This window comes from Bos indicus, chromosome 23, assembly GCF_029378745.1.
Source record: "Bos indicus isolate NIAB-ARS_2022 breed Sahiwal x Tharparkar chromosome 23, NIAB-ARS_B.indTharparkar_mat_pri_1.0, whole genome shotgun sequence".
In the NCBI taxonomy this organism is placed as follows: domain Eukaryota; kingdom Metazoa; phylum Chordata; class Mammalia; order Artiodactyla; family Bovidae; genus Bos; species Bos indicus.
Window position 1 is genome coordinate 41,258,370 of NC_091782.1, and position 15,656 is coordinate 41,274,025.

General features: G+C 39.7%; 1 protein-coding gene across 2 annotated transcripts in view; it reads right to left on the bottom strand.

Annotated features, from left to right (window-relative positions):
• Positions 1-15,656, bottom strand: part of RNF144B (ring finger protein 144B) — a 159,530-nt gene that overhangs the window by 49,448 nt on the left and 94,426 nt on the right. The window lies entirely within an intron of this gene.

The window sequence follows — 15,656 nt, forward strand, 5'->3', positions numbered from 1 at the left end:
GTATTAATATTTATCTGTTGAAATTACTGCTACAATGTACTAATGAATTAATGACTAAGGCAAACCATTTAAACCAAATTTTTTACTCTCTAAATATTTAAAAATTCCCTTCTTCAAGGAGTCAATCATTTTTATCACAGAGGAAACTAGAAAATAGCCTCATTATCCAAAATAGAAAAACTCATCAGTAAATTATGCTAAATTCAAGCAACTGAATGCTGAGGAATCAAGAAAAGTACTTTCAAATGATGTTTAAAGACAATGGGGAAATGCATATGATTTAGTATGAACTGGGGAATAAAAGATGATTTAGTATGAATTGGAAAATAGACAATATCTGAGAGCAGAGTCCTCTTAAGTCACTCTTCCCCTACAATCGACCATAATCAATATAATATTTTAATTTTCATTTTTTTGCTCAAGAGAAGAGTGAACATTCACTTGGTCTTGGGGTTACTGAGCCAAATATGGGCTCCAGTATGAGGAAGAATAGATCAAGAAAGCAGTAGCAAGAAAACATGAGGAAGAATTTCAATGCACAGGCAAAACTCAAGAGGGAGTATACCAGTGGCTCAAGAGAAATAACGTCACACTAAGGGACACGTGAGTAAATGATGCAAAGCCTTGTCCACCCAGCTCTGCTTCTGAGGGCCTCTCGACCTTCCAGCTGCCACTAGATCCCAGCCGCCACTTGAAATTGAACTAGAAAGTGAAAATGTATGGTCTCTAGGCTTAAGGGGAAGACATCTGAGAAAAACAAAGTGAATGGTACAATGAGCGTCAAATCCTAATTCCTGGGCTCTAGCCTCCGTGCCACGCTATCAGCTGACAATGGGAACATTACCTAAACCATGACCCAGACTGGCCTCCCTTCATGTACAAAAAAATGTTTAATTGGAAGATAATTGCTTTACAATAGTGTTTCTGCCATACATCAGCAAAAATCAGACATAGGTATGTACATGTCACTTCTATCATGAACCTCCCCTCCCACCCCCCATCTCATCTCACCCCTCGAGGTTGTCACAGAGCACCCCTTCGAGCCCTCTGCGACATACAGCAACTTCCCACTGCTATTTCACATCTGTTACGTGTTACATATTTTACATATGGTAATGTATATGTTTTTATGCTACTCTCTCAAATTCTGACACTCCCTTCATTTTTAAAACGGGGATAATAATACCTATTATGGCTACTTCCCAGGGTTTAAAACACTCATACACACAAACCCAGAATTTTGTACATGGAAGCCCTTTGGAAATACGCAAACTGCAGACTATTTAGTCATATTTTTACCGCATTTCACGTGGTCTTGGTCTCGGCTGTAAAGAATCCACCTGCAATGAAGGAGATCCCAGTTCGATTTCTGGGTTGGGAAGATCCAATGGAGATGAGATAGGCTACCCACTCCAGTACTCTTGGGCTTCCCTGGTGGCTCAGCTGGTAAAGAATCCACTTGCAATGTGGGAGACCTGGGTTCGATCCCTGGGTTGGGAAGATTCCCTGGAGAAGGGAACGGCTACTCACTCCAGTATTCGGGCCTGGAGAATTCCATGGACTATGTAGTCCATGGAGTCGCAAAGAGCCGGACATGACTGAGCAACTTTCACTCACTCAGTCACCTAGTCTCAGACTTCCAGTAACTTTGTGGAGAAATGTTAATCTTTTAGTCTTGTGAGATTATTATTTCTCTGCTCCCTTCAGGAAACAGTTAAACCACTTGTGGTAGAGAAGTTCCATAAACAGAGCAGACATTTACAACAGAACACACACCTCTATTCAATTCTCTCTGTTGAACTATTTGCATCTATAGACAAGACTGAAAATAGGAACTGAAGAGACTATGTGTATCTTTAAAAGCAAAAAAAAAACTCATTTCAACTTTTATTGTAAATTTGTAAAACTGAAATCTAAGCTATCCCAAGACTTTATAATGGATGCTCTATTTGCTAAGGTAGGAAGGCTGCAACCACAATATACAAACCAATGAATTTTGAAGCTTCCCATGAAGTCTCTCCTGGCCATGATATTCTCTGACCCATGCTTCGAGGAGAGAAGTTAGAGCTGTGTACACTGACTACAGGCTGTAAGCATATGATCCCTTTAAAAAAAATTATGAGAAATAGTGGTTCAAGATAGAACTTTGTAAGTGCAAATTGCAAAGTGATGCTACAGCACAGGCACCCAACACTCCATCACTAAGGGCGTTTCTACTGAAGGCAGAGAGGGAAACAACCAGCTCTACTGAATTTTCAAGGACCTTAGGTTCATGATATGTCTTACATTAGCTTTCACTAAAATTTAATCTCAAACCCTCCCTCTCTTCTTTACTACCTCTGGCTAAAGCACAAAAGAACCAAAAGCAATCACATGAACCCCTGTGCATGTTACACAAACCATACCTACGTAAAATGGTTAACAATTCTGGGAGAAATGGAATCGAGTTTGTAAATAAAAACAGAAACACGGAAAAAAGAAAATATTATTATTTAGTCACATTTAAAAAAATCACATGCCATTAAACATTGGCATTAAACAGAAGTCTAAATAGGCAATTTTCATAAGAGCTAATATATTCTAAGGGAAAATGTTTCAAAAATTGAACTTTTCAAAAATCTTGATGACACAAGAAAGAAACGATTTCTCCTTTGAAAGCATCAATGTTTCACTTAGTTTGATAGAACATAGAAGCATTTTCAGGCCTTTAAGAGCATGTGTAACAATAAGGATTGTTCCTCAAAATCATTCCACAGCACTCAAGGACTCAGATGAGATTTAATCAAGGATTTAACCATCAAATATCTGTTGAGCCAGACGACCTGTCTGTTTCAACCCTGAAAGTCTACGAATTATGTAGTCTTTCCATAAAGGGGTTTCTTCTAGGTCCCTTTCAAGGATGCTATTTTCCAATTTATCAAAGGGCATTCTTCATGAGGTATTCTCATCTATCAGGCAGACATGGCACAAGAGCTACAACATTCAGACAAAGCTATGTATCCACCACCAGAATTACAATATGCACGTACAATTACATACACTGTACAATTGTTCTGTGTCACTAGGTTGTACCTTAAAGATTTTTCTTCTAAGAAAAAAAGCACGACCATGAATTTGGTTGATGGAATTGAATTTGAATTTTTAAGACTGAAGTACCAGCTCTAAAGTCTCCTCTGCATTTTGGGCAAGTCATTAACCTCTCTCACTGCAGCACTCACAATTATAAAATGGGACAGTACCACCTGCCTAACCTACTCTCAGGGAAGTGGAGAGTCCTCCATGAGAAAAAAATGCATGAAAACTGAGAGAGGCAGCAAATGTAAAGAAGAGAATGGAATAGATGTCTCTAAACTCTAGGCAGGCACGCAGAAATCAAAGTCTCAGAAGGCATGCAACCCCCAGACTTCCCTGGTGGTCCAGCAGTTAAGAATTTGCCTGCCAAAGCTGGGGACACAGGTTCGATCTCTGGTCTGGGAAGATCTCACGTGCTGCAGGGCAACGAAGCTTGTGGGCCACAACTACCCAGCCTGTGTTCTAGAGCCCATGCTGTGCAAAAAGAGAAGCCACCGCAGTGAGAAGCCTGAGCTCTGCAACTGGAGAGCAGCCCCTGCTAGCCGTAACTAGTGAAGGCTATCAACGAAGACCCAGCACAGTCAAAAATAAATAGATAAATTGATTTTTTTTTAAAAAAGAGAGATGCGACTCCAAGAGGATGGGCAGGGGAGGTAAGAGGATAATAGGTTTGGGTGCGAGAAAAGGGGTAAGACGAGCCATTAATTGAAAGTTTAAACTGACCACCAGGACCCTGGACACCTCTAGATGCAGGGGCTGGGGTTCTGAAGGCAAAGGAGAGCTGGCAGCCCACATGGCTTGAAGCTGAGCTGGTGACGTATTGACCTAGGGTTTCCCATCCCTTGCTCAGCGATGGCTGGGAAAGGTGGTGATAAGGGGAAAGTCTTAAAGGCCAAAATCTAGACTGGCCTTGAGTAAGTATCTGTTTTGCTTTTTATCTTTGCTGGTACAAGGCTGTACACTAAAATGGATATTTAATAAAATGGAGACTAACGCTTCTCAGCCTCAGGACACAATTACATCACAATGTCTCAAATGTGTTCTAAATAACAGCTCTTACTGAAGCCAGGATTCTGCTTACTTCGGTTCAGACTACGATGTCTGCACAGGATCTGAGAATAAAGCTTTCTTTGTTAGATGCTATTGACTTAAATTGTTAGTAAACTCAAGATGGTATCTTTCCGAATTCAGAAGTCTCTTAACACACCCAGGACATCCTGGCTTGGACACATATAATGGTCCAAAAACATTCAAATAAATCAACAAGTCATAGCTAAGCAGTAAGTCGTTTCCTGGTATAGCGTGATCCTAAAATTTTTTTCTTATAAAAACCCTTTCAGAAACCTTGGCTTTTCGCAGATATTATATTCCTAGTGACAGGGATCCCCTTCATACCTCTTTGCCAACCACAACATCAGAGGACTGATAAGAAAACCCAGTCAAACAATAAGCCGTAACTAATGTTAAAAAGAGACCTGAGTTTTACATTTCTCATCCTTAAGCATCTCTGATACGAGAAAGCCTTGTCTTGGACCCCAACTTGATACAACGCCCAGCTTGTCCGCTCTCACAGACCTTGGTGCCTAGCTAACACAGTACGTTTCAAACCGGGTGCAAAGGTGCATTCCTGGGAGCTTAGTTCTCCATGCCAAGAGTCCCCCCCCCCCCCCCGTTTTATGTTTATTTAATGATATGAATAAAAGAGAACACCCATTTTTCCTCAATCTCAATGCTCACACTTGTGTTTGCACTGCGGTTCTGTTTTTCCAAGTAGGCATACTTTCGCTGTCAGAGGCAGATAAAATAAAACTATGGAGGAGGTGTCTGGGCCAAGTGTAAGCTGTACAAATCAAGATTCCAGCACAGAAAGGTGGCAAGATTACTGAATTGCTACTTGTTAACTGGAACACACCAAACTCAGAGCCTAAATGTTAAAAGTGATTTAGTGGAAACTAAACACCATCCTTCACATTAATGTTAAGTTAATGTTAACTTAAATTTCACTGGTCTATAAAGTGAAGATAGGAAAAGACAGGGAAACCTGATGTCTTGCAGTCCATGGGGTCACAATAAGTCAGATATGACTTAGTGACTGAACAAAAACAATTTTAATTAATATTCAGCTTATGCATTTACTCTGATGTTCTTAAGAGATACAAGTCTAAATGTGCTTAAACTGATATGTTTGTATCAGTATAAGGGAGACTAAAATAAAATTTTTTATTTTATTTAAATTTTAAAATATCTCAGTATTGGGGTTCAAATTATTTTTCCCTTCAAAGGAATCCACATAAATTCATCAGAAGGTAGCAAACAGTAGGGCTGGGGGCATGGCATTTTCCCTTGAGGACATATCAGAACAACAGGCCCTACAAAGAGAATTTTATAGACTATACGACTGCCTCCTCTCCCTCAATTCTCTGAAAGACTTGGATTTTCCTCCCTACTGGCCAATAATCCCATCAACACCTTAGGTAATACCAGATGCTAACAACTGAAGCATGTTGTACATGAAAAGCTGCATCACCCTGCATTGCAGGAGACTGTGAACTTGCGTCTCCCAAGGCAACGTCTGCGTCAAGGTCTGGATCGTATCTTATGTCTTCATATCCTCTGGAAATACCCATCAAAAGCATCTGGGACATGGTAGACAGTTAGACCTCTGTAGGAGCTGGAAGCCAGAATCTAGCCGCTTTGCAGCAGAAGTCAGCTCCCATCACTGAAATGTAAGCCCATCCACCTGCAATCTTTGGGTTTTCTCCTTTGACACATATGAGCCACTTCCACCTTCCAGGGCCAACTCTACTATTTTCTAGTTTCCATTCCCTGCTGCCTTTCAGGAAATTTACCCTCTCCATCATCTATTTTCTTTCTTGCATCTTGAATTGTTCCCTGAGTTCTCCTTCAGCAGTTAAACATGTCTAAAAACATTTTAATTACAAAAATAATAATAATGAAACAGTAAAGAAAATAGCTTTCCCTTACTCCTCTTGCTGGCTTTATACTGCCATGTTCATTCCTGTCATTCCTTATATGCATATACATGTATATAAATACGTACATGGGCTTCCCTGGTGGTTCAGTGGTGAAAAACCCGCCTTTCAATGCAAGAGGTGTGGGCTCAAACCTTGGGTCGGGAAGATCCCCTGGAGAAGGAAATGGCAACCCTCTCCAGTATTCTTGCCTAGAGAATCCCATGGACAGAGGAGTCTGGCAGGCTACAGTCCATTGGGTCACAAAGAGTCAGATACGACTTAGCGACTAAAGCAACCTCAACAAAAATATGTTTGTGTGTGTATTATACATATATTGTTGGTGTTTTTTGTTGCCCAGTCGTGTCTGACTCTTTGCAACCCCATGGACTGCAGCAGGCCAGGCCTCTCTGTCCCTCACCATCTTTTGGAGTTTGCCCAAGTTCATGTATTATACATATACATATGTATATATAAGTTTTATATGTGCATATGTTTTTATTGAGCTATAACTCACATGCCATATAATTTGCCCATTTAATGGCTTTTAGTCAGTTGGACTTTTACTATAATCACAGAGTTGTACAACTAACATATCGATTTTAGAACATTTCATAATCCCAAAAGAAACCCCAAGCCAATTAGTAGTCACTCTCCATTCTCCCCCCAAAACTTCCCATCCCGGCTTTAGGCAACTACCAGTCTATCTGCTCTCTCTGTGGATCTGCCTGTTCTGGATATTTCACACAAGTGGAATCACACAATATGTGGTCCTTTGTGACTGGCTTCTTTCAATAGCAGATACACGTTTTCATTTCTTTTAAGTATACACTTAGGAGTAGATGTGGGATATGCTATTGAATAACTCTATGCTTGTCTTTTGAAGAACTGCTAGATTATTTTCCAAAGCAGTTGCATCATTTTACATTCCTACCAGCAGTAGGAGGGTCCAATTTTCTTCAAATCCTCACCAGAATTTGTTTTTGTCTTTTTTATCCTAGCTATTCTAACCTGTGTAAAGAGGTATCTCACTGTGGTTTTGATTTGCATTTCCCGGATGGCAAATGATTTTGAGGACTTCTTCATGCGCTTATTGGTAATTTGGACATCTTCTCTGGAGAACTGTCTATTTAGATCCCGTGCCCATTTTTGTGTTTTTATTGAGTTTTAAGAGTTCTTTATTCTACATATACCCCTTATCAGATATGACTTGCAAATGCTTTCTTGCATTCTGAAGGTTATCTTTTCACTTGCTGTGAAAAGTGGATGGTGTCCACTGAAGTATAAAGGTATTTAATTTTGATAGTCTACTTTTTTTTTCTTTTGTTCATCCTTTGCCTAAGTCAAAGTCATTAAATTTTTCTATTTTCTATATTTGCTTCTAAGTTTTTTGGTTTTAGCTCTTAAATTAGGTCTATAATCCATTTTGAGTTACTGTTTTCAACTGTGAAGAAGCAGTCCATCTTCACTCTTTTGCAAATGGATATCCAGTTGTCTACCATTTGTTGAAAAACTATTCTGTCCCCTTTGAATTGCCTTGGCACCCTTGATTAAAAGCAACTGACAATACATGAATTTACTTCTGGACTTTCAGCTCTATTCTATTGATCTGTCTGTCTGTCCTTTTGATGGTATCACACAGTTTTGATTACTATAACACTACAGTAAGTTTGAAAGCAGGAAGTGAGTTCTCCCAACTTTATGCATCTTTTTCAAAATTATTTTGACCATTTTAGGTCCATCAAATTTCCATATGCATTTTAAGATCACTGCATCAATTTCTGCCAAGAAGAGAGTTGAAACTTCGATAGGAACTGTGTTGACTCTGTAGATCCATTTGGGGATACTGCCATTTTTAACAATAGTAAATCTTCTAATCTATGAACATGGGGTATCTATTTAGTCTTTTTTAATTTCTTTCAACAACATTTTGTAGTTTCAGAGTATAAGCTTTGTACTTCTTTTGTTAAATTTATTTCCAAGGATTAATATGTTATTCCTTTTCATTTTAAGTAGAAATGTTGTCTTCATGCCATTATCATATTATTCTTTGCCAGTGTATAGAAATACAGTGGATTTTTGTATTTTCCATTCTGAAACCTTGCTGAACTAGCATCAGTTATTTTTTTTTTCTAATTTTATTTTATTTTTAAACTTTACATACTTGTATTAGTTTTGCCAAATATCAAAATGAATCCGCCACAGGTATACATGTGTTGCATCAGTTATTTTAAACTCTCAGAATGATTCCAGTGTGCAACCAAGTCAGAACCGCTATGTTCAATACCATCTATGCCCTCGAGTCTAATGAAGGAAAACATACCTCTCGTTATTGCTTTTACACCATTTGGAAAATTCAGAGGCATGATCTCTACAAGAAGGAAGGTTCCTTTCTAATCAACATCTTTATAAAGAAAGGGGCTTCCCAGGTGGTGCCAGTGGTAAAGAACCTGACTGCCAGTGCAAGGGACATAAAAGACCCAGGCTCGATCCCCGGGTTGGGAAGATCCCCTGAAGAAGAGCATAGCAACCCATTCCAGGACTCCTGCCTGGAGAATCCTATGGACAGAGGAGCCTGGCAGGCTATTCAGACCACAGGGTCACAAAGAGCTGGACAAGACTGAAGCAACTTAGCACCCAAGCATGCATCAGCTAGTCCCAGAAGAAACAATAAAGGAAGTTTAAAGGGGAAATTGCATATGCAAATTTTAAATACCTATGAAAATTTAAAGTATCTTGAAATATTTTACCCTAAAATAGTGCTGTTCCTTTTTCTGGAAAAGGGTACTAAGATCCACCCTGTATGTCTGAGAACAGTCATTCAATATGGGAGATTAAATCTGGGCCCCAGTCAAAAGTACCTCCAGTTCCCACCAGGCAAGAGTGATCAAACGCTTCTATCTTTATCTCAAGTGATCATGAAACATCTAAATTAAGAAATTAGTGACAGTAATAGCTCTGAAGAGAAATCCATTGGAAATGCCGCAGTCCTGTCTAGTCCTCACGGCGAAGCCACGTAAATCTGCTAAACTGGAAGAACGTTTCAGTCAGAGCAGGGAGCAGGCACCAGGAGCGTAAAGACCTGCTTCAACAGGAGTGATTCAGTAGCTCTTCAGTTGACCTTTCTGAAGTCTTCCCTTTCGTCTCACGTGCGCTGCCTTATTGAACAGAGGGAGGCCCCAGTTCTGATACTCGTTCCAAGGAGATCTATTTGTGCCAGCTACCTTATGACACAGTTCACTCAGAAAAGCAACCAACGGTTCCAGGAGGAAAAAAAAAAAACAAGAAAGCTTGCCGAGTTTGCATCCTTCCATTTCCTCCAAAGAACCATTAGCCCTCAGAACTGCCAGCCCTCAGCTGGCCCCAAGGCCCCAGACAACAGGGCCAGGACAGGCAGTGAGAATATAAGCACATCCCAGATGAAACATGGGTAGACTCCACTGAACTCATTTATCACTTTCTTCCTCCTCGGCCTGTGCCCCTGTAGAGTCCCAGTTTGAACTCTCAAGCAGCTCTGACTCTCTCAGAATGCACACTCGGTCTCAGGAACACAGAAAGGAAAAAAATCCCCAATTATTAAAGGGTCGAGAAGCTCCTTTAGCCACGATGTAAGGCTGTGCAAATTATCTGCATAAACACAACCATTCAACCAACCCAAGTAAACAACTGGAGAATGCAGTGCTTACATTCTACTAGAGAATTCAGTATATTAACACTACACCATACAAAGCATAAAAGGATCAATGGACATCCAGACATGTGACAGAGCAAGGAGAGTAAAAAGCTAATGTTAGAATCTGAGAGGTGGTGGGAATATAGATACTCACTGTTAAAATTCTTTCATCTTTGTTGCATGTTTGAAAAATTTCATAACAAACATGTACAATTTTTTAAACTAAAAAGAAAATTGCCATTCACTAAATCTCAGATTTTAATGTTCCTTAAAGCAGGAATTATGTGTGTTATATTTTATATAAGACTCCAATATCTGTATTAGTATTTAAATCAGTGTTTGAATAGTCTACAGCAAAATTAAGTCTTATTAATTAAGATTAATGGTATAACATCAATGAACAATTATCTAAATTTTGAAATTTTTAAAAAGAATATTTACACTGGATAAATGAGAAAATGAAGCTAATTTATTGTCAACTATGTTTTTTTCCTACAGGATATAATCTATAAAGCCAGCATGAATAACTCACATCAATGACCCAGAAGTTGAACAGCAGTGATGCTGTTAACTTCCTCGAGAGGATACTCTTTCTCTACACGGAGTGATGGTTAGGAACTAAGTATCCTCACTTTTGAACTATGATGCTGGAGAAGACTCTTGAGAGTTCCTTGGGCAGCAAGGTGATCAAATCAGTCTGTCCTAAAGGAAATCAGTCCTGAATATTCATTGGAAAGGCTGATGCTGAAGCTGAAGCTCCAATACTTTGGCCACCTGTTACAAAGAGCTGACTCATTGGAAAAGACCCAGATTCTGGGAAAGATTGAAGGCAGAAGGAGAAGGGGACGCCAGAGGATGAGATGATTGGATGGCATCACCGACTCAATGGACATGAGTTTGAGCAAGCTCTGAGAGATGGTGAAGGACAGAGAAGCCTGGCGTGCTGCAGTTCATGGGGTCACAAAGAGTCGGTCACAACCGACTGACTGAACAACAATCCTCGGTTTAGTAATAGACCTACTTAGTTGCCTTAGGCAAACTTCCTCCTTGGCTAGAAGGAGAATTTATCAGATTTACGAAACTTGAACTCTGTAAAAGTTGGACAAAGACCCACAGTGGCTAGACTGAAGATAAGCAATCTTGTTTTATTCAAAATTAACTTGAAATGATCTTAGCCAATTATCCATAGCAAAATCAGAATGCCCAGCTACATATAAATTAGATGGTAACAAAATTGCAACTCTTCTCACCTCATAATTTTCCAAGACTTTATTCTGCAAAAATGTGAATCTCTTTGAATATTTCCTAAACAGCAAGTATCTAGAACCAGTAGGGTTTCATGTGCTTTTTTTTTTAATTGCTATAATTTGAACCAGTCTTCCTTTTCTTTCTCTTAGTAAATCCATAGGCCTACATAGCTAAGACTGCTTTGACTCTCTTGTTAAATTCTAACCTAGTTACTATCCTTAAACTGCCTCTTTCCAAATGATCTTAGTTAGCACCATATTCTAGCAAATCAGACTATCAAAGCAAAGATCACAAATCAAAGCCACATAACTAGTTATTTCAGAAATGTCTGTCAGTGGTCACAAAAGAGCCAGAGGGAGCATATTATTTCATAGCATGAGATAGGGAGCGACTCACATGTGCTTCACCCAGAGTGCTCTGCAAAATACCCTGGACCAGGGCATCAGAACCTGCTGGAGAAGGAAATGAAACAGCTCGCTGGGCCCCACCCTCAGAGTTTCTGATTCAGTTAAGTCTAAGGTGGGGGCTCAAGAATTTATCATTCTAACAAGTTCACAGCTGCTGCTGCTGCTGCTGCTGCTGCTAGTCTGAGGACCAGTGGCCTAGAACTGAAATATTCATTACACAAGAGGCAGGAGAAAGGAGGAGATGATGATGGGAGTGAGAGTATTTGTCAAGTTCCTGTGATAGCTGTGGTGTGCGTCTAAAAATTATCTTATTTAATCTTCACAGCAATTCTGAGACGGTATTATTCCCACTTCACACAAAGCAGTTTGGTAACTTACCCTCCCATGTTCCCATGACTGGTAAATATAGGAATTGAGATTTAAACCAAAGCCTGATGGAGACACTGTCCTTGCTTGCATTCCCCCCAATCTCACCATGATTTCCATGTTATTAGAATGAAAGCATGAGAAAATACTAGAACCTTTAACAAACTAAAAATACTCCTATTGTTTCCTCTGAAGATTATCAATCCCATAAACCATAAAATTTTTTAAAGACTAGACACCATTCCATATTAAAAATGATCTGTATTTCACACAGTACCCAGGAAAGCAAATATTACAGCTATAAAATTTTTTCCCAGTTGCAGGAAAGATGTCTTTGCTTTAGTCCCTCATTCATTAATCACCCTCAGCACCCAGGAATCACTTGGAAACAACTAGAAGACTAAATCCTCTGTTGCTGCTGCTGCTGCTAAGTCGCTCCAGTCATGTCCGACTCCGTGCGACCCCGTAGACGGCAGCCCACCAGGCTCCCCCATTCCTGGGATTTTCCAGGCAAGAACACTGGAGTGGGTTGCCACTTCCTTCTGCAATGCAGGAAAGTGAAAAGTGAAAGTGAAGTCGCTCAGTCATGTCTGACTCTTAGTGACCCCATGGACTGCAGCCTACCAGGCTCCTCCGCCCATGGGATTTTTCAGGCAAGAGAACTAGAGTGGGTTGCAACATCCTCTAGGGAACACTAGTAACTCCACAAGCAAGATGCAGGAGGAAGGTGAAAGAACACCCATTTTTGAACTAAGTAGTCTGGGCTTGAACTCAGTTTCAGCATCTGAATATATACTAAGTGCACTTGAAGCTTCCAGGTGTTTGTAAACCAGAGCTCTTAAACTCTAAGCCCGTAGTTTCCTCAAATAACTTGCCTGAGGTTACAGAGTTGAAAGTTTATAGCATCCCTCAATCCCTTCAACCTGGGGCTATGGCCACCAGTGTATTCAGATTATGCATGTCCTCTCTGGTCTCTGGAACCCCTTGGATTTTTTTAAGTCATTTGCTACTTACATCTTCTTTAAAATAACCTTTTATGTAAAAAAAGTTTTAAAAAAATTAAAAAAAAAACCTTTTATGTAAAAAAGGTTTATGTAAAAAAGCTGTTTGTTTTTTTTTAAACATTTTGCATTATAAAGATATTGTCCAGTTTTACAAACTTTTAGGATCATAAAAACCTAATACGGGCCTCATCCATCATTCATGCTAACAAATAAAATTTAGAGAGTACATACAATGTGCTAGCAGTATGTTATATATTTTCACAGATTGTTTCTTGTCTCATCCAAGATAACCTATAAATCAGGAACGAAGAGCATGGATCTGGGGCAAGCAGCTTAATTCTGCACTGGTTTCTTGATCTGTAAACTGCAGGGTAAGAGGAAATGGGGGGAAATAGTTCTCTTGCAATACACATATTACCTGGGCTTTCCAGGTGGCGTAGTGGTAAAGAATCCGCCTGACAATGCAGGAGACGCAAGAGATGTAGATGTGTCTTCCTGGGTGGGGAAGATCCCCTGGAGGAGGGCATGGCAACCCACTTTAGTACTCTTGCCGGGAAAATTCCAGGACAGAGGAGTCTGGCGAGTCCATGGGGTCACAAAGAGTCAGATATGACCGAGCACACACACACACACACACATTACCTAGTAGGTATCCACATGTTCCTGCTTGTCCTTCCTTCATTTCTTTTTTAAAGGGAAATAGAGGGCCAAAAAGATTGAGTTAAAATCCTACATTTATGTGGCTAACAACACATGTGCTTTCCAGAAGAGGTGAACCAAAAGGATCTCCTTACTGGGGATGGGAAATGACTCAAAACCATCGAGGCTTTCAGTTAACATAGAGCTATCTATTTCCACAAAACAGGGCACTGACTAGCCTGATTCCAAGAGGCCTGATGCATATCTGAAATCCACATCCTAACCAATCTCTTATTAACCTAAATTTTCAGAAAATGGTGTTTTAGAGGTCACAACAGTTTCAGCTGTCACTTGTCTGAACTGTTTTGTTCCTTTTCCTACTTAGTAACGTCTTGTCACTGAACATAGAGTTTGTGTGCGTGTGTATGTGAGATATCACATCTTTCATCACCTTAGGACCACTACTGTGTTACATTTTCATTCATTCATGCCTCCTATGTGTATACTTTTCCAGACAAGGCCCATTTTTCTAACCTGATAGTACCATGAACACCAATGTGTAAAATCAGCTGAAACTGTCCTGGAATTGGACAAGTCGTATATTTTTTGAGAGATAGATTTATGAAATGAGTTTGTTTGGCTGTAATTAACTTCCTCCTTTAAAAAGGGAAGCCAAGATTAAACAATGAAACATGTTTTTTTCACATCAGATTAGAGAAGATGAAAATTTCCAAAAAAATACCCAGAATATCAAAGAAAGGGTTTTTTCTACACCATTGGTGGGACTGTAAACGGGCATAACACTCTGGAAAGGCAATGTGGCAACACATGACGCTTTAAAATGCACATTCCTTTTGATTCGGCAATTCTACTTCTAGAAATTCATCTTAGCTATATTTTCATATTTATGTAAGTACAAAAAAGTTCATTTATTAAGAGCAAAAACTGGCCCATCATTAGTAGGGGCCTAGTTAGATAAAATTTTGATATAGCACACCATAGAACATAATGCAATACTTAAAAATGAAGGGAGATGTTTATATTCTTACATTGAAACATGTCCATAAAACACTAGGTTAAATTTATTTTTTAAAAAGTTACAGATACCATTTCTCTATTAAGTGATGTCTATGAATATATATCCATCCATGTATTTCTATAAGGACTTCCCTGTAGCTCAAACAGTAAAGAGTCTGCCAGCAATGCAGGAGACCCAGATTCTATCCCTGGGTTGGGAAGATCCTCTGGAGAAGGGAATGGCAATCCACTCCAGTATTCTTGCTTGGAGAATCCCATAGACAGAGAAGCGTGGAGGGCTACAGTTCATGGGGTCACAAAGCGTTGGACAAGACTGATGACTAACACTTATGTATTTCTATATATTAGCACAGAGAAGGAGTCTAGAAGAGGGCACAGGTGGATCGTTCATATCATCAATACTTCGAAAGATTTTCTGTTTTAAAGCCAGTACATGTTAACATTTAAGATTGGAAATGAGTCTTTAATTTAAAAAGGAGAAAACGAATATGGAATAGGAGAGAAGACAATGTCACCGTATTTCTAGTAATTAAATTCTCTACCCCCATCAGCATATAGAAAGCTGATCACCACAATCTCTGCATTGGGCTGAGGTCTCAGTCTAAGACTGAAAGCCATTCTGAATTGACAAGTGAAGAGAAGAGAGAAGTCAGCCAAACAACTTCTTCTTCTCACGCTTCTGCTGGGGGCCTTCATTTGCCTGTTGGCTTCCTATTTCTATAGAAATAAACAAGGAACAAAAATCTTCCACATGTCATCCTGCAATTACTGCAAATGTTGAGGAAGTACTTGAAGTTAACTGGAATACCACCTGGAGCTGGCACAGATGCCCCTCCTCATCCTAGTACTTTTAGAGATGGGCAGTTAGGTGAATGATTTGCTTGGCATGGCTGAGTGGGGCTCAAAACATGAACACACAAATCCCTCCCCCCCCCCAAAACAGTTACACTCACAAACAGGCAACTATGGTGTTATATACTTCACGTGCTTTAAAATGGGGATATTTTTCATGACCGATTTGGGTCATTAATTATAAAGAGGAAAAGTGAAAGTACTTGGAATGACGCCTCGCCCTAAGTTGGATAAACGCTTGCTGCTGCTGCTATTATGACAATAACAATGATGATTAATGATACTGGGTTGCTTTCCTGCATTTCAGCCCTCGGTGAACTTCAAGTCCAGGTGGGGCAAATGAAAATATGCCATCTTTTCATAACCTTCTCTGTGAAAAAGAAAT